The sequence below is a fragment of the Stenella coeruleoalba genome, assembly GCF_951394435.1.
Source record: "Stenella coeruleoalba genome assembly, chromosome: 3".
Classification (NCBI taxonomy): domain Eukaryota; kingdom Metazoa; phylum Chordata; class Mammalia; order Artiodactyla; family Delphinidae; genus Stenella; species Stenella coeruleoalba.
Genome location: NC_137148.1, coordinates 112762120 through 112786864, shown reverse-complemented (window position 1 = coordinate 112786864; position 24745 = coordinate 112762120). Strand labels below are relative to the sequence as shown.

General features: G+C 39.9%; 1 protein-coding gene across 3 annotated transcripts in view; it reads right to left on the bottom strand.

Moving 5' to 3' along the window:
• The window catches only part of LOC307183175 (F-box/LRR-repeat protein 21), a 90746-nt gene that overhangs the window by 16355 nt on the left and 49646 nt on the right, over window positions 1-24745 (bottom strand). The window contains exons 6-8 of one of the 3 annotated variants that reach the window (XR_013827393.1): window positions 14205-14315; window positions 13104-13201; window positions 7696-7799 (exon numbers count right to left, since the gene is read on the bottom strand). The gene's annotated coding sequence lies outside the window, so the exon portion shown is untranslated. Of the gene's footprint in view, window positions 1-7695; window positions 7800-12882; window positions 13202-14204; window positions 14316-24745 lie in introns of those variants that run through there. The other 2 variants (XR_013827394.1, XR_013827395.1) reach the window with 2 other exon arrangements.

The window sequence follows — 24745 nt, the reverse complement described above, 5'->3', positions numbered from 1 at the left end:
TCAGGCTTCGGAGGTCAGATCCCAGGGAGCGGACTGGGGTTGGCTGCGTGAACACAGCCTGAAGAGGGCTAGTGCACCACAGCTAGCCGGGAGGGATCCTGGGGAAAAGTCTGGACCTGCCAAACAGTCAAGAGACCATTTTTTCAGGGTGCACAAGGAGAGGGGATTCCTCCCCCCGTCTGCCCACATAAAGCAGAGCACCGCCTAAATGAGCTCCAGAGACGGGCGTGAGCCACAGCTATGAGCATGGACCCCAGAGACGGGCATGAAACGCTAACGCTGCTGCTGCAGCCACCAAGAATCCTGTGCAAGCACAGGTCACTCTTCATACTTACCCTCCCAGAAGCCTGTGCAGCCCGCCACTGCCAGAGTCCCATGATCCAGGGACAAGTTCCCCAGGAGAACACAGACATGGTGCACCTCAAGCTGCCGCAACGTCATGCTGGCCTCTGCCACCGCAGGCTCGCCCCACATTCCAATTATAACTACCGTACCCCTTCCTCCCCCTGGCCTGAATGAGCAAGAGCCCCCTAATCAGCCTCTGCTTTAACCCCATCCTGTCTGGGTGGGAACAAATGCCTGAGGGCGACCTACATGCAGAGGCAGGGCCAAATCCAAAGCTGAACCCCAGGAGCTGTGTGAACAAAGAAGAGAAAGGGAAATTTCTCCGTGCTGCCTCAGGAGCAGCGGATTAAATCCCCACAACCAACTTGATGTACCCTGCATCTGTGGAATACCTGAAGAGACAACGAACCATCCCAAAATTGAGGCGATGGACGTTTAGAGCAACTGTGGACGTGGGGTTTGCTGTCGGCAACTGATTTGTTTCTGATTTTTACATTTATCTTAGTATCGTTTTTAACGCTTGTTATCACTGGTGGATTTGTTTATTGCTTCGGTTGCCCTCTTTTTTTAAAAATTATTTTTTAAATCTTAATAGTTTTTAAAAATTTATTACTATTTTTTTATTTCTTTTTTCTCCCTTTTCTTCTGAGCCATCTGGCTGACAGGGTCTTGGTGCTCCAGGCTGGTGTCAGGCCTGAGCCTCTAAGGTGGGAGAGCCAAGTTCAGGACACTGGACCACCAGAGACCTCCCAGCCCCATGCAATATCAATCGTCAAGAGCTCTTCCAGAAATCTCCGTCTCAACACTAAGACCCAGGACATATTTAAGACCCAGTTCCACCCAACGACCAGCAAGCCCCAGTGCTGGACACCCCATACCAAACAACTAGCAAGACAGGAACACAACACCACCCATTAGCAGAGAGGCTGCCTAAAATCATACTAAGTTCACAGACACCCCCAAACACACCACCGGAGGTGGCCCTGCCCACCAGAAAGACAAGATTCAGCTCCACCCACCAGAATACAGGCACCAGTCCCATCCACTAGGAAGCCTACACAAGCCACTGAACCAACCTCACCCACTGGGGGCAGACACCAAAAACAACAGGAACTATGAACCGGCAGCCTGCGAAAAGAAGACCCCAAACACAGTAAGTTAAACAAAATGAGAAGACAGAGAAACACACAGCAGATGAAGGAGCAAGGTAAAACCCCACCAGACCAAACACATAAAAGGAAATAGGCAGTCTACCTGAAAAAGAATTCAGAATAATGATAGTAATGATGATCCAAAATCTTGGAAATAGAATGGAGAAAATACAAGAAACGTTTAACAAGGACCTAGAAGAACTAAAGAGCAAACAATGATGAACAACACAATAAATGAAATTAAAAATTCTCTAGAAGGAAGCAATAGCAGAATAACTGAGGCAGAAGAACGGATAAGTGACCTGGAAGATAAAATAGTGAAAATAACTACTGCAGAGCAGAATAAAGAAAAAAGAATGAAAAGAACTGAGGACAGTCTCAGAGACTTCTGGGACAACATTAAATGCACAAACATTCAGATTAAACGGGTCCCAGAAGAAGAAGAGAAAAAGAAAGGGACTGAGAAAATATTTGAAGAGTTTATAGCTGAAAACTTCCCTAACATGTGAAAGGAAATAGTCAATCAAGTCCAGGAAGCGGAGAGAGTCCCATACAGGATAAATCCAAGGAGAAACATGCCAAGACACATACTAATCAAACTATCAAAAGTTAAATACAAAGAAAAAATATTAAAAGCAGCAAGGGAAAAGCAACAAATAACATACAAGGGAATCCCCATAAGGTTAACAGCTGATCTTTCAGCAGAAACTCTGCAAGCCAGAAGGGAGTGGCAGGACATATTTAAAGTAATGAATGGGAAAAACCTACAACCAAGATTACTCTACCCAGCAAGGATCTCATTCAGATTTGATGGAGAAATTAAAACCTTCACAGATAAGCAAAAGTTAAGAGAATTCAGCACTACAAAACCAGCTTTACAACAAATGCTAAAGGCACTTCTCTAGGCGGGAAACAGAAGAGAAGGAAAAATCTAACAAAAACAAACCCAAAACAATTAAGAAAATGGTAACAGGAACATACATATAATTACGTTAAATGTAAATGAATTAAATGCTCCAACCAAAAGACACAGACTGGCTGAATGGATACAGAAACAAGACCTGTATATATGCTATCTAAAGGAGACCCACTTCTGATCTAGGGACACATACAGACTGAAAGTGAGGGGATGGAAAAAGATATTCCATGCAAATGGAAATCAAAAGAAAGCTGGAGTAGCAATTCTCATATCAGAAAAAATAGACTTTAAAATAAAAACTATTACAAGAGACAAAGAAGGACACTACATAATGATCAAGGAATCAATCCAAGAAGAAGATATAACAACTGTAAATATTTATGCACCCAACATAGGAGCACGTCAATACATAAGGCAAATGCTAACAGCCACGAAAGGGGAAATCGACAGTAACACAATCATAGTAAGGGACGTTAACACCCCACTTTCACCGTTGGACAGATCATCCAAAATGGAAATAAATAAGGAAACACAAGCTTTAAATAATACATTAAATAAGATGGCCGTAATTGATATTTATAGGACATTCCATCCAAAACCAACAGAATACACTTTCCTCTCAAGTGCTCATGTAACATTCTCCAAGGTAGATCATATCTTGCGTCACAAAACAAACCTTGGTAAATTTAAGAAAACTGAAATCATATCATGTCTCTTTCCTGACCACAATGCTATGAGACTAGATATCAATTACAGGAAAAAAAACTGTAAAAAATACAAACACATGGAGGCTAAACAATACACTGCTTAATAACCAAGTGATCACTGAAGAAATCAAAATGGAAATCAGAAAATACCTAGAAACAAATGACAATGGAGACACGACGACGCAAAACCTATGGGATGCGCAAAAGCAGTTCTAAGAGGGAAGTTTAATAGCAATACAATCCTACCTTAAGAAACAGGAAACATCTCAAATAAACAACCTAACCTTACACCTAAAGCAATTAGAGAAAGAAGAACAAAAAAAACCCAAAGTTAGCAGAAGGAAAGAAATCATAAAGATCAGATCAGAAATAAATGAAAAAGAAATGAAGAAAATGATAGCAAAGATCAATAAAACTAAAAGCTGGTTCTTTGAGAAGATAAACAAAATTGATAAACCGCTAGCCAGACACATCAAGAAAAAAAGGGACAAGACTAAAATCAACAGAATTAGAAATGAAATAGGAGAAGTAACAACTGACACTGCAGAAATATAAAGAATCATGAGGGATTCCTACAAGCAACCATATGCCAATAAAATGGACAACCTGGAAGAAATGGACAAATTCTTAGAAAAGCACAACCTTCCAAGACTGAACCAGGAAGAGGCAGAAAATACAAACAGACCAATCACAAGCACTGAAATGGAAACTGTGATTAAAAATCTTCCAACAAACAAAAGCCCAGGACCAGATGGATTCACAGGCAAATTCTATCACACATTTAGACAAGAGCTAACACCTATCCTTCTCAAACTCTTCCAAAATATAGCAGAGGGAGGAACACTCCCAAACTCATTCTACTAGGCCACCATCACCCTGATACCAAAACCAGACAAACATGTCACAAAAAAAAAAAACTACAGGCCAATATCACTGATAAACATAGATGCAAAGATGCTCAACAAAATCCTAGCGAACAGAACCCAACAGCACATTAAAAGGAACATACACCATGCTCAAGTAGGGTTTATTCCAGGAATGCAAGGATTCTTCAATATACGCAAATCAATCAATGTGATACACCATATTAACAAATTGAAGGATAAAAACCATATTATAATCTCAATAGATGCAGAAAAAGCTTTCGACAAGATTCAACACCCATTTATGGTAAAAACCCTCCATAAAGTAGGCATAGAGAACTTACCTCAACATAATAAAGGCCACATATGACAAACCCACAGCCAACATCGTTCTCAATGGTGAAAAGCTGAAACCATTTCCTCTAAGATCAGGAACAAGACAAGGATGTCCACTCTCACCACTACTATTCAACAGAGTTTGAAGTTTTAGCCATAGCAATCAGAGAAGAAAAAGAAATAAAAGGAATCCAAATCGGAAAAGAAGTAAAACTGTCACTGTTTGCAGATGACATGATACTATACATAGAGAATCCTAAAGATGCTACCAGAAAGCTACTAGAGCTAATCAATGAATTTGGTAAAGTAGCAGGATACAAAATTAATGCACAGAAGTCTCTTGCATTCCTATACACTAATGATGAAAAATCTGAAAGAGAAATTAAGGAAACACTCCCATCTACCACTGCAACAAAAAGACTAAAATACCTAGGAATAAACCTACCCAAGGAGACAAAAGACCTGTATGCAGAAAATTATAAGACACTGATGAGAGAAATTAAAGATGATACCAACAGATGGAGAGATATTCTATGTTCTTGGATTGGAAGAATCAACATTGTGAAAATGACTATACTACCCAAAGCAATCTACAGATTCAATGCAATCCCTATTAAACTACCAATGGCATTTTTCACAGAACTAGAACAAAAAATTTCACAATTTGTATGGAAACACAAAAGACCCCGAATAGCCAAAGCAATTTGAGAAAGAAAAACAGAGCTGGAGGAATCAGGCTCCCTGACTTCAGACTATACTACAAAGCTACAGTGATCAAGACAGTATGGTACTGGCACAAAAACAGAAATATAGATCAATGGAACAGGATAGAAACCCGGAGACAAACCCACGCACATATGGTCACCTTATCGTTGATAAAGGAAGCAAGAATATACAATGGAGAAAAGACAGCCTCTTCAACAAGTCGTGCTGGGAAAACTGAACAGCTACATGTAAAAGAATGAAATTAGAACACTCCCTAACACCATGCACAAAAATAAACTCAAAATGGATTAAAGACCTAAATGTAAGGTCAGAGACTATAAAACTCTTAGAGGAAAACATAGGCAGAACACTCTATGACATAAATCACAGCAAGATCCTTTTTGACCCATCTCCTAGAGAAAGGGAAATAAAAACAAAAATAAACAAATGGGACCTAATGAAACTTAAAAGCTTTCTCACAGCAAAGGAAACCATAAACAAGACAAAAAGACAACCCTCACAATGGGAGAAAATATTTGCAAATGAAGCAACTGACAAAGGATTAATCTCCAAAATATACAAGCAGCTCATGCAGCTCAAGATCAAAAAAACAAACAACCCAATCCAAAAATGGGCAGAAGACCTAAATAGACATTTCTCCAAAGAACATATACGGATTGCCAACAAACACATGAAATGATGTTCAACATCACTAGTCATTAGAGAAATGCAAATCAAAACTACAATGAGGTATCACCTCACACTAGTCAGAATGGCCATCATCAAAAAATCTACAAACAATAAATGCTGTGGAGGGTGTGGAGAAAAGGGAACCCTCTTGCACTGTTGGTGGGAGTGTAAATTGATACAGCCACTATGGAGGTTCGTTAAAAAACTAAAAATAGAACTACCATATGACCCAGCAATCCCAGTACTGGGCATATACCCTGGAGAAACCACGAATCAAAAGGAGTCATGTACCACAAGGTTCACTGCAGCACTATTCACAATAGCCAGGACATGGAAGCAACCTAAGTGTCCACTGACAGATGAATGGATAAAGAAGATGTGGCACATATATACAATGGAATATTACTCAGTCATAAAAAGAAACGAAATTGAGTTACTGTAGTGAGGTGGATGGACCTAGAGTCTGTCATACAGAGTGAAGTAAGTCAGAAAAAGAAAAACAAATACCGTATGCTAATACATATATATGGAATCTAAAAAAAAAAAAAAAGGTTCTCACGAACCTAGGGGCAGGACAGGATTAAAGACACAGACGTAGAGAACGGACTTGAGGACATGGGGAGGGGGAAGGGTAAGCTGTGACAAAATGAGACAGTAGCATTGACATATATATACTACCAAATATTAAATAGATAGATACCAAATAGATAGATAGTGGGAAGCAGCTGCATCTCACAGGGAGATCAGCTCAGTGCTTTGTGACCACCTAGAGGTGTGGGATACGGAGGGTGGGAGGGAGACACAAGAGGGAGGGGATTTGGGGATATATGTATACATATAGCTGATTCACTTTGTTATATAGCAGAAACTAATATAACATTGTAAAGCAATTATACTCCAATAAAGATGTTAAAAAAAAAGGAAAATCCACACACAGATACAGCATAATAAACCTGTTGAAAACCAAAGACAAAAACAAATAAAATCAGATGACCTTCAATGGAGTCCCTACTGGACTTAAAGCTAAAGAGAAATAATGGGAGTCAAAAGACACTGGTATCTTCAGAGGGCTGAAAAATACAATGGTAACTTAGAATTCTATACCCAGGAAAAACATTCTTCAGAAATTGTGACATGATAAAATTCAGACAAATAAAAAATGAGGTAAGTTTTTCTCCAACTACTTTGCACTATAAGAAATATTAAAAAGTCTCTTTCAGGTAGAAGGATAATGATCCCAGATGGGAGTCTGGAGATGCAGAAAGAAACAAAGAACAATGAAAATGGAAAATATGTGAATAAATCTAAATGACGTTCAACTGCATATAATAATAATGATGTATTGTGTGTTTACAAGATAAAATATTAAAATACAAACAATAGCAGAGAGTTAAAGTATTAAATAAAACCACTGGAGCGTCCAGAAAGCAACAGAAACACCAATGAAAACTGGATTTGGATAATGCACGCTGTAATCTCTAGAATAAGTATTAAAAGAATGACTACAAATCATACAACTTTCAAGCTTATGGAGGGGTAAATGCCATATAGAAATAATTAGTCAAAAGGAGGTCAAGAATGGGAAGAAATAATATAGAATAGGCAAGGAAAATAGAACACACTGAGTAAGATGGTAGATTTAATTGAAAGTGTATCAGTTTTTACATTAAGTGAATTGGTCTAGGTAGTAAAAAGTCTGCCTCCGTTTGGGGATGTTTGACTGCTGACAGTTCTTCAGTCTCTGCCTTCCCTCTTCCCTTCTGTGCTACATCTGCTAAGAAAAACATGGGTACTTCCTCCTAAGGCACCAGTGGGAGATTCAAGCCACACAAGCCCCGTTGTTTGAAGGCATCTCAATCCCAGCCCAGTCTCCTAACTACAGTCTCTCTTCCTTGCTCTCAAGCCATTTCAGGCCTGCTTGAGAGGTCGCACCTGTTCTCCCAGACAGCCTGTTACGTAAGTAATAAATCTTTTCATACCCTCTTGGTGTGTATGTATGTTGTCATCGTCGCAACATCCAAACCAAAATTTGGGTAAGGGTCTATCTTGCTTCTTCAGGGTGGTTAAAACAGTTTTACCCGTCCTAATTAAAAGACCAAGATTACAAGACGATTAAAACTACAAACCCAAACAGATGCCATTTACAAGAGCTATATCTAAAACAGACGGATACAGAAAGATTGAAAGGATTGAAAAAGATAATATGGAAGTCACTAAATAGATTTGGTTTTGCTATATTAATATCTAAAGATAAAGTAGACTGCAAAATAGAAGGCATTACCAGACATAAAGAGGAACACTTTTTAAAATAGTTTAATTCAGAGAACAACATAAGTATTCTAAAACTGTAGGCCTCTAATAAAATAGCCTCAAAATATTAGCACACAAATCAAGCTTCAAACGCTAAGAGAAAGAGAAATGTGCAATCGTAGTGGAAATTATTGCACACCAATTTCAGTAACTGAAAGAAGCAGCAGACAAAAAGCGGTAGCAATACGGGAAAGGTAAACAACATGATCAGCAAACTGACACAGAGGACAAACTTTCTACACTTCAAACTGCAAGATACATTTTTTCCTCAAGTGGTATTATATAGAGCTTTTTTTATTGATAAATCATTGAGCTGTATTGAAAATTTTATTCACATTACTCCTTTTTACTACTTTCCACAATAATCTGGAGGTTCTCCACCTAGGATTAAGACTCTCCATGGTGCCAGAAACCCAGCCTTGTTCTACCGTGTTGTTCCACGATATATATTTTCCATTTTGAAGCTGCCTCAGTCCAAAATGGCTGCTGAAACTCCAGCTATTAGGATCACATTCCAAATGCAGGAAGGAGAAGAAGAGGGATTTCATAACGTCCTCGTAAAAACACTTTCTAGAATTTGCAAGTACTATTTCTGCTTATATCTCATTGGCCAGAACTTAGTTACTTTCACATCTAGCTCCACAGAAGGCTGGGAATAAAGTTTTTATTTTGGTTGGCCAAGTACCCAGCAAAAAAAAATTGAGGGTTTCATTGTTACACAGGGAAAACTATAATGATATCCAGATGCTGAAATAAAGAGAGGAAAAAAAAGATTCATATTTTATCTTATTTAATGGACATTTTCTCCAGCCCCAGCCCCAGCCTATCACCACCAACAAAAAACAAACAAACTTTGCTCCCTAGGATCCCCTCTGTCTGTATTCCTTTGTCGTGGTATGAAGGGGGACTGGATGCGGCAGGGAGGAACAGGCAAGCGAGCAATTACTAAGTCAAGCGAGCTTTGCATCCATACCCTCACATAGTAGGTTTAACGAACAGGCTGTGGCGGTCTTGCTTTGCAAGTTAAAGTGAGTGATTGCACGGAAACTGAAGTCATTAATAAATACAGCCTCTATTTCATGTAGGATGTCCAAGTCTAAATCAAATGCAACTGTTGAAAGGCCAGATGTTATTCCCATTGCTACACTGCAGTGTTTTCCTGGAAGTGATCTCACCGTGATGGTAACGCTGTTGTCCAACTGTTCATACTATTTATATCTAGAACCCCAGTTTTCAGGTTTAAAATGCATCAAGCTGCAAACAGCTATTGCTTTCAATGCCGAGCCTGACACGGGGAAATCAAGCAGAATCCTCGAGCTGTGAGGTGTTAACTTCGATGGCTGTCAACAAGGCAAAGCCTTACGTAACTTGTAAACACGTGGGTCTATCGTTACGCATGGCTCTGGGCAACACTGCCACATTAACCAATATGGGCGATTCAAGTCTTTGCTGTCCTCTTCTATGAAGAAAAAAGTTAACTGCGATTATCTCCTACAGATTAGAAAGTACATAACCCCAAAGCCAAAAGGGTTATTTGGTCAGAGCCATAAACAGAGTGCCAATCCTTAAAAGAAAAAACAAAAGCAACTATCAGAAAGAAGTGTGAAGATGCCCTTTACCTGGAATATTTTCTTCTTTTTGCTTTTCTCTTTTAGAATTTGAGGGTAAAGAAAGGCATTGTGAGAAAATAAGCTGTTTTTGAAGAACAGATTTTTTTTAACGATAATTATATCATTTTGGTTTTATGTATTCATCTCACAAAAACATTATTGGTACGATGAAGTGAAAACAATAGTTATTAACACATTGGTAGTTATACACACTCAATAGTTCATTCACATTATAAATGAGAAATAGAACATTTAGATGGTTCTTATGTTGAATGTCAATATGAAGACAACTAATGCCTAAGACTGATAAAAACGATAGCTCCCATTTCTGGGGGTACTTCCTATGGGACAGGTCTGGTGCTAAGTGGCTTGTTTGCATTATCTTACCAAATAGAAACAGGTTCTATAATTATCCTCCAAGTTCAGCAGAGGAAAGTGAGGTGCAAGCAGGGTATATCACTTGTCCCAACCCACATGGTCCTTGAGAAGTGCAGCTGGGACTTGAGCCCAGGTTGCTTGCTCCAGAACCCATCCTCATAAGCCTGAGATTAAATGAGACATACTGCATTTTGGGAGTTTAGCCCAGCACCTGGCACATAATGAGCTGCCAATAAAGGTAAAATGAAGGATATTTACACAAAAACAGACTAAAGCAAGCTGCAAATCACATACCTTCCACATCACTGAAGGCACCTGAGAGGACAGTTAATGAAAGATAAGGGGAACCACCTGGTTGAGGGTCCCTTTTTGGTTCCACTTCTGCTTCACAATTATCCCTGGGCTCCAGCCCTGAATCACTCCCTGAGAGGCTGTGTGGCTTTGGACTAATCACTTCTCCTCTCTGGACTGGACATTCTTCTGTAAAACAAGAGGATCTGGCTGGAATGATTCCTAAGGTTTCCCTCTGCTCTGAACTTCTACAATTTAAGTCACTTCTAAGATTTTGCCTGTGAGAATCAATCCAGGAGCCCAGGGAGGCTGAAACCTAGCTTTACTATGTAGAAAAAGATTAACTGCCCTGTGAAGAAAGAGAGCAAGGCTTTAGGAGGATCAGCATTTTCCACAAAGGATACACTCTGTTTCAATGGCAACAGGCTGTGGTGGCAAAACTGCAAAGCTTCCAGAATGGGCATGACTCAAAACCAGAGGGCCAAGGAAGACCTTTAGAAGAGCTGATGGAATCGAATTAATACCAGTGACTTTCATAATCCTGCTCCATTTCAGACCCAAATGCCTCCAGATGGGAAAGGCACGCAGGCTGCTCCCAGGGGCAGAGGCAGAGGCTCTGAAGTCTGCTCCATGGCGTCCACTAGTGGAAGACCACATTGTAGCGATGCAGACCTGCTGATTGCAGGGGTTCCAACAGCTCTACACTGTTTAAGCCCAAAGTCCACCCATGCAACTCCTGACTAGGGAAACAGCAGAAAGAGGAAGTGTCTTGTCCAAGCCCATCAGCTAGCTAGAGACAGAGGTGACCATTTGGTCCACACAGAGAAGTTGTCTTCTGTACAACACACCAATGGTTCTCTATAATAACCTATCATTTAATATTCATTTGTTGCAAGATCCTGGTCATTATATTAAAAGAAAGAGCAAACTTGCTCTATCTTTCATCCAAGGAAATATAAAATGTCTGGACAAAGTCAGGTCTTCTGATTTTGTCATAACTTAATAGCTGTGCAAATATTCTTGGGATCCCCTCTCCCATGAATATTTTATTGGAATCAAAATGGTTCAGAGAGATAAATTATATTGGAAGTAAGAATTATTTGACAGATATTTTGAACTTCTCATGAGTGACCAGCACAGCATATTGCAAACTCTCCAGTATAAAAAATCTGACAAAATCCACCAAGTAGTCTCAAGTATATGGTAGTAATGCCATTTATTTACTGGAAATCAACCTATACTTGAAACATTAAGCATATTTGTGTTCAGTGTTTAACCACGTTAGGAAAATAAAAGCAGCGTGTGACAGTTCTTATCCCGAGAGGCGGCACATCTTCACAAGGAAGTAAGATGTATACAATGGATACAATATATGACTATAATTCTGAAATAACTTAAATGCCCCAGAAATAAAGTTGGGAGGGAGTCTCAAGAAGGGGCACTGACAAACCTAGAAAGAGCTAGGAGAACTTCATGAAGCAGACAGGACTGGAACTGAACCTTAAAGAATGGGAAGGGCACTGAAGTAGAAAGAAAGGCAAGTGATCAGAAAAGGCAAACGCACAAGGACACAGGGTGGTGGTGGCTGAGGCAGGAAGGCGTTCCATGGACATGTCCTGTCATGGCTCATCTCATCATGACTTTAGTTTCTCAAACCTCTCCCAGTTCCCAGCTGGCTTCTTTCTTGCCTCTCTGTCCAGCCTAGATGTCACGGTCAGCCCTTCCGATCAAGCTTGTCGACTCTATGCGTTAGCTACCTTGGGGCCTCCCTCTGCTCGTCGCGTCTTCTTCTCCCACTCCTGCGCAGCTGGACACTCCTGGAGCATCACAGAGACTGGCCTCCTGAATCCCAGCTGCTTGGCAATCCTTTCCTTCATTTCCCATTTATCAGCTCCCATGGCCAGGACAAACCATGCTTAATCTCAAGCTCCAGGTCATTTCCTTGCAACTCTCACATTTTCTCCCCATCTCATCTCAGGAGATTGAGGCTCTTCTGCATGGGCTCCAACATACCTTGTCCCCACTTGAAAATGTTTCTTTATTGCCACTTATTCTCCTTCCGTGTTCCAGACCATCCCCTCACCTTCACACATCACATCCTCAGGTAAGACTATAATTAGGTCCCCCAACTCCCCAATATTTTCTGTCTCTTGCAGAAGAGAGCACTATCTCTCCTTTGGGGCATTCCATGAATTAGGTGAATGTGAGACTTACAAGGGAAAACATTTACCCTACATATTCAGTCCTGGAGCTCCTGTGATTCCAAGAGACCTGGGATTAGTAATTGCCCAGGGAGACCGTCCTTGGAGATAGGAGAATGGACGCAGGACAGCTTCTCAGGAGTCAGACAGGCATCGCTTCACGTGTCTGAGCTTCAGTTTTGGCACAAACAAGGAGCAGGGACAAATGAGGCAGTAAACTTGAAAACAAAAAGGTGCTTTGTTTTCTTTTAAAGAAACACAACAAGGAATGAAGTCCCCTCAATCATGAAACGAAGATCGATGCGTAAGCCTTCTAATTTTGGCACAGTAATGTTTTTTCTTTTCTTTCTTTCTTTTTTTACAACAAGGTTTTGGGAAGAAAGGAACAAACTAACTAACAAGAAGATGTTTCAGAATATTTGATAATGATCAACAAAAACACGAAGTCATTTAGCAGGTGACTTGTTTTTCATTTAGCAGGTTTTTGTTTCAAAAAATATGGGCCAGAAATTCTTCTAACATTGCTCTTAAATGATACATTGGAACAGCTTATCATTTGCTATTTGTTATTGAACACGTGGGGGGCTGCAGGCTAACCTCAGTGCACTTTCCCTCGCAGGATTCTCCATTTGCTCTCTACAGCACCCACTCTTTGCTCTTCTCTCACAGCCCTTCTGTTTCTGTATGGTTTGGCACTGGTAAAACACAAAGAGATGTGCAGAGCGCTCACAAAATGCAAAACATGCTAATGAAATGTGAGAATTAGGGCTCCATCATTTTCATTATGTCTTATTTCTCCTCTAACTCCTCACCAAAGGTTTTAAATTGAACAGACCGTAAGGAACGTTTTCAATGAGATTGTACTTGGGTATATAAAGCGTCCATAAATTAAACCAACAAAATGAAATTTCCTGAAGTCCCATGAAAGCCCCCATGGCATGCCAAGCTTTGCTTCTGTTCTGGTTCAACTCTTGAAGTCAAAGCACAGAGTTAAATTTTTACTCCTGAAGCAAAGGTGCTACAATGTTGCGATAGTTAATTTTATGTATCAACTTGCATAGGCCATGGTACCCAGGTATTTGGTCAGAGACCATCTAAATGTCTCTGTGAAGGTACTTTTTAGATTAACGCTTAAATCAGTAGACTTTGAGTAAAGCAAATTACTCTCTATAACGTGGGAAAGCCTTACTCAATCAGTTGAAGGTCTTGAGAGACAAAAGAGGGAGGTCCCCCAAGGAAGAGGGAATTCTGCCCCCAGACTGCCTTTGGACTCCAAGCTGTAACATCAACTCTTCCCTAGGTCTCCATCCTGCCCACCTGACCTGCAGATTTTGGAGTTGCCAGCCTCCACAACTGCATAAGCCAATTCCTTAAAATAAAACATACTCTCTCTCTTTAGAATACAGTATACAGAGGGTTATTTTGTGTATATATATATATATATTCTATATAGAAAAAATATGTTCTGTTATTTTGTGTATACACACACACACACACACACACACACACACACACACACACACACACACACACCCCCTACCAGTGCTGTTTCTCTGGAGAACCCTAATACAAATGGATACCCTTTTGTTAATTGTAGAGAGAAAATATCTCCAGCAGAAACAAATTTTCTGAATTCATAATTGCAAAAGATACTTCTAGGCTAGCACTGTTACACTTTCCCTGAAAAGTTCTGTTTACCCTGTTGTCTGGCAAAGGTTTCCTTAGAGTCATCTCCTCTGAAGGTCATGCTCTCTGTCTTTTATGTCCAACCAACATCAGGTCCAACCCAGTTCCTTTCCTTGATAGTTCCTATTTAGAAATAACAGGAAAAAAAGTTTTATATCTCCGAGATAACTTCTGATGAAACAATTTAAAAATAAACTTTGAAAACAGATAAAAACACAAGTATATTTAGTCTTTGCACAAATATCTAAACATCCAACAATGACTTCCCTGTCCTCTCTCACAGCATCCAACATGAGTATTCCTGGAGCAGTTCCAGATCTCCCTAGGGTCAAATGAAATTTTTAAATTCCATCTTTATTGTTAGAAACAAGCAACAGAGTGGGAAATCAACACACACAGTCTTGATTTCCAAGGCCCTCTGAAATGCTTCATGGGCTTGGCCAACTTCAGGACCATCAACACTCCCCACACCTGTTTCACTCCTCCTGGGCCTGCACTCACCCTCATTCTCGCATCCAGGGTTGACCCCTGCCATGTTCTCAGTCTTTCCTGGCTTGCTTGCCTCCCTACTCATCTTCACATTCTCACAGCGCTTAGTTGAGTGCCTTGCACAAACTACTCACTGAACATGAACTTGAGTCACTGAACAGTGAAGCAGTACTGTAACTTTGACAGTCACTCATGTTGACAGTTCCTTTTTTAGGAGGTATCAGTAGCTAGAGAGACAATTTAGTCCCCTAACAGGAGAGCGTCATTTCTTCCATTATCATAATCCACTTGTTACTCAGTTTAAGATGTTCAGCTGGTCTGAGTCAATCCGAACAATGGCGCCAAGAATGTGTGTGTTATAACCTCTGGCAATGTTCTGACCGTGTCTGTGTGTGGTGCAATTTCAGGGTTCAAAGCTCAGTGGGCCAATCACATCTGTTTACCACGGCTTGGGGTAATCTAAGTCTTTGTTTCCCTAGGTGGCCCCGGGATGTTTGCTTTCTGTTGGTCAAAGTACTAGCAGATGGTGAAACTGGGTGAGGAAATATGCCCACTGTGGGTCTGTAAGTATCTGATACAGTGAGGACTGTCTATTGACTGGGCTTAGTACATTCTGAAACCTTAAACTCAAATGGTCAGTTCTGACAAAAAAATTCTCTGGCAGGATTTTAAAACCAAGAGACTCTCATTCGAAAAGAATGGATTTAAATAAAGAACAGATCTTCCTTGATTACATATTTGTACCCAGTGAGATAAAGAACAGTTTTTTCAGTAAAAGTTCAAGTCTAATTTAAATCTCACAGGCTAGGGCTTCCCTGGTGGCGCAGTGGTTGACAGTCCGCCTGCCGATGCAGGGGAATGGGTTCGTGACCCGGTCCGGGAGGATCCCACATGCCGCGGAGCAGCTGGGCCCGTGAGCCATGGCCGCTGAGCCTGCGCGTCCGGAGCCTGTGCTCCGCAACGGGAGAGGCCACAACAGTGAGAGGCCCGCGTACCGCAAAAAAAAAAAAAAAAATCTCACAGGCTAGAATGATCTTATTTTATTTTGTATAGATGACTACCACTCTCTTTTAGCTACAAAGGTATGCAAGAGATAGAGAATCAATTGGTTCACAAGTGTTCTTGAGAGCAACCTTAGGTAAATACTAGTGGTTGTAAGCAGAGAAGGCAGACACTGTAATTTAATGAGTTGTGAGGAGTAGCCTCCTCATTTTTGATCCTCTGCCCTTAGCACACAGTAGATACAAAGAGGGAGGATGTTTACATCCTACATAGGTACAAGCATTTCCCCTGGGGTCATGGATCTGATGGCCAGATACAGGCACACGATTTCATGTAGGGACTACGCACAGAGAATAGCCAGTACATACAGTCCCTTAGGAAAACCAGACATTGCACATACTAGACAAAGACTATAAATCAGCTACTTTAAACATTCAGAGAACTAAGGGAAATCATGTATAAAAAAGTAAAGTATGAGAACAATGTTTCACCAAATAGAGAATTTCAATAAAGAACAGAAATTATACGTAAAAGAACCAAATAAGAATTCTAGAGTTGGAAAACACAATTACTAAAATAAAACATTCTCTTCTGCTCAACAGAAGATTTGATCAGGGAGAAGAAAGAATCAGGAAACTTGAAGATATGTCAATTGAGATGATCCAATCTAAGAAACAGAAAGAAAAAAGAATGAAGAAAAATGAACAGAGGCTTAGAGACCTGTGGGGAACCCCCAAGAATACCAATATATGCATAATGGAAGTCCCAGAAGGACAGGAGAGAGAGAGAAAGGGGCAGAAAGAATATTTAAAGAAATAATAACTGAGGGACTTCCCTGGTGGTGCAGTGGTTAAGAATCCGCCTGCCAATGCAGGAGACACAGGTTCGAGTCCTGGTCCAGGAAGATCCCACATGCTGAGGAGCAACTAAGCCAGTGCGCCACAACTACTGAGCCTATGCTCTAGAGCTCATGAGCCACAACTACTGAGCCCTCATGCCAGAACTACTGAAGCCCATGTGCATAGAGCCCATGCTCTGCAACAAGAGAAGCCACCACAATGAGAAGCCTGTGCATCGCAACAAAGAGCAGCCCCCACTCACCACAACTAGAGGAAGCCTGCACGCAGCAACAAAGACCCAGCACAGCCAAAAACTAAAAAATAAAATTAATTAATTAAAAAAAAGAAATAATAACTGAAAACTTCTCAAATTTGATGAAAAACATTAATCTACACAACCAAGAAGCTCAGCAAAATCAAGGTAAGATAAACTGAAAAACTCAAAGATTGGACACATCATAACCAACCTTTCAAAAGACAAAGCCAAAAATAGATTCTTGAAAGCAATAAGAAAGAAGGAATTCTTCACATACAAGGAATTCTCAAAGAGGTTAACAGCTGATTTTATCATCAGAAATCATGGCAGCCAGAGGCAGTGGTATGACATATAAGAAAAATACTGCCAAGTACTGAAAGACAAAAACTGCCAACCAAGAATTCTGTATCTGTATCTGGCAAAATTATCCTTCAAAAAATGAAGAAGTTAAGACATTCCTAGGTAAACAAAAACTGAGAGAATTTGTTGCTAGCAGATCTGCTCTATAGGAAATGCAAAGGAACTCCTTCAGGCTGAAATCAAAGGACACCTGAGAGTAACTTGAATCTCCATGAAAAAATAAAGAGTACTGGTAAAAGTAACTATCAATACATAGGTAAAGAAAGCAATAATTACAAATCTGTATGTTGATGACATACAATGTATAAAGGTGTAATTTATATGACAAAGCACGAAGGAGGAGGGAAAGAATGAAGCCATATAGGGACAAAGTTTCTGTACACTATTGCAGTTAATTTGGTATTAATCTGAACTAGATTGTTGTAAATTAATTTATAATCACCAGGGGAACCACTAAGGAAATAACTCAAAAATATATAGTAAAAGAAATGACAAGGAAATTATACAGTACAATAGAAAATATTTACTGAACGCAAAAGGCAGTAAATAGATGAATAAAAAGACTATTTTCAGATTAAATGACCTTGTATATAGAAAATTCTAAGGACTTCATCAAAAAAAACCTGTAAGAGCTAATAAACTTATTTGGCAAGATCACAGGATACAAGATATATATACAAAAAGCAGTTGTGTTTCTATACATTAGGAATGAACAATCTGAAAATGAAATTAAGAAAGCAATTTCATTTACAATAGCGTCAAAAAGAATAAAATACTTAGTGATACATTTAACAAATGAAGGTGGCAAGACAGGTACCCTGAAACCATAAAACTTATTCAAAGAAATTAAAGAGGACCTAAATAAATGGAAAGACATCCCATGTTCAAGGACTGTAAGACTTTATAACGCTAAAAAGGCAATAATCCCCAAATTGATCTACAGATTCAACTCAATCTCTCAAAATTTCAACTGCATTTCAATTTTTTTCAGAAACTGACAAGATGATTCTAAAATTAATATGGAAATACAAAGGATCCAGAGTAACCAAAACAATTTGGAAAAAGAAAAGCTGGAAGACTCATACTTCCAGATTTCAATATTTACTATAAAGCTACAAATCAAGTCTGTGTGATACTTCCATGGGATATGCATATAGATCAACGAAATAGAATTGAGAGTCCAGAATGGCCAAATGAATTCTGACAAGGGTTCCAAGAAAATTAAACGGGGGAAATAATTGTCTTTTTAATAAATAATGCTGAGAGAACTATCTGCATACAAAAGAAAAATGAATTTGGACCCTCTACTTCATACCATATAAAAAAATTAACTCGAAATAGATAAACCTAAATGCAAGAAATAAAACTATAACATTCTTAGAATAAAACATAGGCATAAATCTTCATGACCTTGGATTAGATAATGGTTTCTTAGATATGATATCTAAAGTACAAGCAGCCAAAGGGGAAAAAAAAGATACATTTAACTTCATTAAAACTAAAAACTTCTATGCTTCAAAGCACTATCAAGAAAATGAAAAGACAACACACATGGGAAAAAATATTTGCAAATCATCTATCTCACAAAGATCTTGTGTCCAGAATATATAAAGAACTCTTACAACTCAAGAAAAGAAAGATAAATAATCCAATTAAAAGCTGGGCAAAGGGGCTTCCCTGGTGGCGCAGTGGTTGAGAGTCCGCCTGCCAATGCAGGGGACACGGGTTTGTGTCCCGATCTGGGAAGATCCCACATGCCGCAGAGCAGCTAGGCCCGTGAGCCACGGCCGCTGAGCCTGCGCGTCCAGAGCCTGTGCTCCGCAACGGGAGAGGCCACAACAGTGAGAGGCCCGCGTACCGCAAAAAAAATAAATAAATAAAACTGGGCAAAGGATTTAAATAGACATTTAACAGACGAAGAAAATATACAAAAGGGTAATAAGCACATGAAAAGATGTCCAACTTCCTTGGTTATGAGAGAAATGCAAGTCAAAACCACTATTAGATACTACTTTACATCCACTAGAATAGCTATAGTTAAAAAGATAGATAATAACAAGGGTTGGTGAGGATGTAGAGAAACTGGAACTTTTAAACATTGCTGGTGGGAATGTAAACTGATGTAGCCACTTTGGAAAACCATTTAACAGTTCCTCTAAAAGTTAAACACAGAGATACCATATGACCCAGCAATCCCACTCCTAGGTATACACCCAAGAGAACTGAAAATATATGTCCACACAAAAACTTGTACATGAATGTTCATAGCAGCATTATTCATAATAGCCCAAAGTGGAGACAATCCAACTGTCCATCAACTGATGAATGGATAAACAAAATGTAGTATATTCATTCAATGAAATATCATCCAGTCATAAAAAGAAATATAGCACTCACATATGGTAAAACATGGACAAACCTTGAAAACATTATGCTAAGTGAAAGAAGCCAGACATGAAAGATCACATATCCTATGATTTCATTTACACGAAATGTCCAAAACAGGCATGACCATAGAGTGAAAAAGTAGACTAAGAGTTGCCAGGGGCTGGGGAAAGTAGGGAATGAGGAGTGACTGCTAATGTGTCAGGTTTTTCAGTCTGGGGTGATGAAAATGTTCTAGAATTAGTGGTAATGGGTGTATGATTTGGGGAATATACTAAAAACCACTGAATTATATATTTTAAAAGGGTGAATGTTAAGATATGTGAATGAAATCTCAATTTAAAAAAGATCAAGTATGTTAGCAGATATAAAAACACATTATATTTATATGTATATAAATATATACAAAAGTATACTGTTGTTATGCCTCTTCCTTTTGCCCCATTTCCAAATCCTAAAGAAATACTGACAACCTGTGTCACCATGTTTATCCTGTGCGTTTTTGTGTTACCTGGCCCACCTCCAGATACTCCTGGTTGAAAAACATGGGCCGAGGGAGCCAGAAAGGGAATCAAGGAGCAAGATGTTTATGGGCCCATTTGGTGTCACTGAAGGCAGAAACATTTTCTAGTCCATTTTATCGCAGAAAAGGAAAGAGACTTCAGACGGACCACAAAGTTGGTTGGAAAAGCCCTTAAAATTCTTTACCTCTTTTTGCTCTCATTCTACATTCATCAAACCACTTTCCCAAGGGTTTTAACACCAAGAAGGGAGCATATCCTCCCATTAGAGAGGAATCATCTCCATTGAAAATCATCTATGTGTCTGTCTGTCTAGCTATCATTTATCTATCTATCTATCTATCTATCTACCTACCTATCTATCTCTGTGTGCATTTGGCTTCCTGTAACTTGAGGAACTTGAATCACTCTCCCTGCGTCTAAGTCTTAGACAATGAAAAAACTAAGGGCCAGACTCTGGATTAAGGTAAATTCACCTCAATCAAGGGATAAATAGATTTTAATCTATATGCTAACTGACCGGGCTGGCACCATGATCTTGGACTTCCAGACTCTAGAACTGTAAGAGAGATTTCTGCTGTTTATGAGCAACCCCGTCTATGGGGATCTGTACAGCAGCCTGAACAGACCAAGACGAACACAAAATATTAACATATCAGAATCAATTTGCTCATAAACTCCCGCAATTTGGCCAGTATTATCACTTTGATATTTCAGCACAAGTTCACTGCCTACCTCGTCAGAAGCAGAAGACAGTTACAGAGAAGCAGAGACAAGACAGGAGGAAACAACTGAGCCTTGCAACTGGGTGAGCTCTTACATTCCTTTATCTCAAGCTTTTCTAACAAAAGATGAGAATGATGTGCTGAAAGTAACTTTTAGTAAATCTCAATATAGGAAAAATAGTTTTATCACCACTGCCTTCAAATTTGAATTATAGCCAGTTTTGAATTTCTCCTCATCCTGAGCCTCCCTTCCTTTGGTGAAAGTGCTAAGAAAAGTAAAATGGTCAAGGCATGAGGCCTGGGGTGGGGCAGTGGAGGTGGCAGGAGGTGGGGGTGGGTAGGAGAGAAATGTGAGATCAACTTACAATGCTGAGAGTTGACTACTTCTCGCAAGAGTTAAATGCCCGTCAGTAATTGTAGCCCAGTAAGAATGTGTACTTCCACATGTATTTCTTTATGAAGTATAGCTCAGAGAAGATAAAGGTCTCCTTCAAAGTTGCCTACTGGGCTTCCCTGGTGGCACAGTGGTTAAGAATCTGCCTGCCAATGCAGGGGACACGGGTTCGAGCCCTGGTCCGGGAAGAGCCCACATGCCGCGGAGCAACTAAGCCCATGCGCCACAACTACTGAGCCTGTGCTCTGCCACAAGAGAAGCCACCTCAACGAGAAGCCTGTGCACCGCAACAAAGAGTAGCCCCCGCTCGCCGCAACTAGAGAAAGCCTGCACGCAGCAACGAAGACCCAACACAGCCAAACATAAATAAATTAATTTAAAAAGCTGTCTATTAACAGATAACTGTTTCTAGTCAAAAGATCTCTAATATATAGCAACCATCTGATCATTCCTCACAATCACTGATTATACACAAAGAACAATGGCAGTGCTTTCTGGCCCTGGGATTCTACTCCAAAATGGACATCTGCCAGCCTTATTCAGAACAAATGTTCTGTTAGCTAGCTTATATCTGCTTTAACTCCCTTACTATTTCCTTAGACACAATGGAGTTTAATTATTGTGTTCAAAAATACTGAGAGCTGGTGATTTTCTAATGTAAATTAAGGAATATAGTCCGGGTTTAATATGCTAATGCCCATCGTGATGTTTTTAAACCTGTCAGTAATCACCTAGACAAATTTAGTTCAACATGTTCTAAATTCTAGTTACAAACAAAATATTGGGTATACCTCAGATCACAGTTTTGCAGCCTTGGCACAATTAACATTTGGGGCCAGATAATTCTTTGTCGTGGGGTCTGTTCTGTGCCTGGTAGGATGTTTAGCAGTACCCCTGGCCTCTATCCACTATGTTCCAACAACACCCCTGTAGCTGTGACAACCAAACATATCTCTAGACATTGCCAAATTCCCTAAGGGACAAAACCATCCGGGGTAAGAATCAATGCTCTGGATAAATGACAGATGCCTCAGAGAGAATGTCTTTAGACGATTCTAACACAGCAAAACTTCCCCACTTCCCCATAGGTTTGAATCCCAGATCTGCTACTTCCTCCCTGTATGATCTTGAGTGAATTGACCTACTCAAGCTGTGCCTTTGTTTTCTCCTCTGGGAAATGGGAATTACAATAGTACCTACAACTCAAAGGCGTAAATAAAATGATCCACTTAGCAAACAGCAAGCACTCAGTAACTGCGGGCTGCCGTTATTGCTACTGTTAATATTTTCATCCCAATTTCAGCTTTTCGAGGTCCTCACTCTGCAATCAGTGAGCTAGGGCTCTTAGGATATTCAGCTGGAAATTAAGATTCTGACTGAGGGACAGTTGCTCTTTGGAACAAGCAATATGATGCAGGTGGTAAAATATGGATTTTGGAGAAAACTGGGATCTAATTCTCATTTCCTTGGGATTTTCAAATCTCACACTTCCCACCTTCACGAACATTATCCTCAAAACAGGGCTGGTAGTAACATCATCAACACCGTGTGTGAAAATTAATGACGAAGCCTGTATTTTTAAAACTGCTCTGAAAATTACTGCAACATGGAGCTGGTGGCCGTGAAAATGCTGCTCCCAGGGCCTCCCCTAGGGAGCGTAATTGACCAAGGTCCCCAGCTTCTGTGCTTTGAAATCAACACCTCATTTGCACCAAAGACCATGCCTCCACCTGGCTGCTCCCCACCAATGACTGCATCGGAGGGAGGATACTAAGGTAGGCCCGTTCCTGGGAGACACGGCCCTCCTCTGTCCTCGGCTCTAGTGAGAATGAAATAAGATAAGCAGTGAGCAGAGTGCCTGACACGTACGCTGCACTACACAGTGCACGGCACTAGAGTTCAAAACACCAGCCCAATTCCGTATGTTAATTCCTCACTTTTGTTCTTAGAGATCCCAAGAAAGAAAAAGCATATTTGGACTTAATAGTATCACCTTATGGTTTGTGATACTGTTGCCAGACACCGTCCCACAAATCCACACATTTATACATTTTATGTGAATGTGTTTGATTTTACATTTTGATGGATTAAAATACATACATGTTTAAACCAAATAGAACGCAACCCAAAGGAAAAAAAAAAACAATTTGGATTTGCTGGCACTGTTTTTCCTCTAGTACAGAGACTCAAGTTCTTTGATACAGTAAATGCATAGGCAGTCCGCACTTTACACATGAGGTGCCTCCTTGAGAGACTGTGTGAAGTAAGAAGTGGAATATACTCTAAGTGGTATTGTTTAGTTACTGCTACTTAACATACCATCCCAGAACTCACCCGCTTCAAATGACAACCAGTTATTCTTGCTCACACATTTGTGGGGCGTGCTAGGCTGGCTTCAGGGGGCTGACTTGGCTAGGGTGACTGCTCCAACGTGACCTGCATTCTCTTCCTGAGGCCAGCAGGTGAGTCTGGGAACGCTCTCCTCACAGCGATGGCAGAACACAAGAAGGCAAATGGAAAGACACAGACCCTGTAGGACTCAGGCTCTACGGACACATTGCCACTTCTGCTTCGTTTTATTGGTCAAAGCAAGTCATATCACTGAACTACAAATCGAAGGTCGGGAAAGCTCCTCTGCCCCCAGTGAGACACAGCAAGGGCACTGATGCAGGGAGGGGTGAAGAACCAGGGCCACAATCTCAGTCTCCTGCAGACCCTGACAAATTACTTAAATAGGGATGTTTCCATAGAAAATTCCAGGGCCTCAATATTAAGCATAAAAAGGCGAAGGTGCTAATACATGTTTGGAATATACAGAAAAGTAAAGAGAATAATATAACAAATACCCATGTATTGACCTTCAGTAATTAATAAATTAACGTTTTAACATAGTTGCTTCTGATCTTTTTCTTCTTTATAAAGTATTTTAGAGTTTAAGCACTTTGCATATCCTTCCACAATTCTATTTCCCTCCCTCGTCAGAGGCAGCTATTATCCTAGAGTTAGTTTGTGCACATTTTTGTATTTTTACTATACATGCAGCTATTCACAAAGATAATACACTTGCTTTCAAAATTTAGTAAGTAGTTAAGTTTAATTCTGTGTATAACATTTTAAAAGTAGCTTTTTTATTCACAAGTGTTCAACAGTAGATCTAGCTGTTTTAAAACATACAGACTGCCTTCATTTGAACTGTTAAATTATATTCCAAATGTTATTATTATACTCCATTGTATGACGATATCCTAAGTCATCTTTTCCTCTACTTATGGATACTTTGGATGTTGTTCATTTTGTAACATTGTTACAAACAAGCAAACATTTAAAGGAAAAAAATATAATTTTATCAAAATAGTAAAATTATTTGCAAACATTACACATATGAAACTGAACTGATGATCCAAAAAAACCCAAGGGATATATACTAAAGAATATGTTCTAGAGGGTCATACATTATTAATGGTCTTTTCTGAAATACGTCCTACCCAGGAAATGAAAGGTAGATCTTCTAAAAGAGAGTACTAAGCATTCAATGTTTCACGGGATATTCTCCCACCAGTCACAGCCCAGGAAAGAGTCACT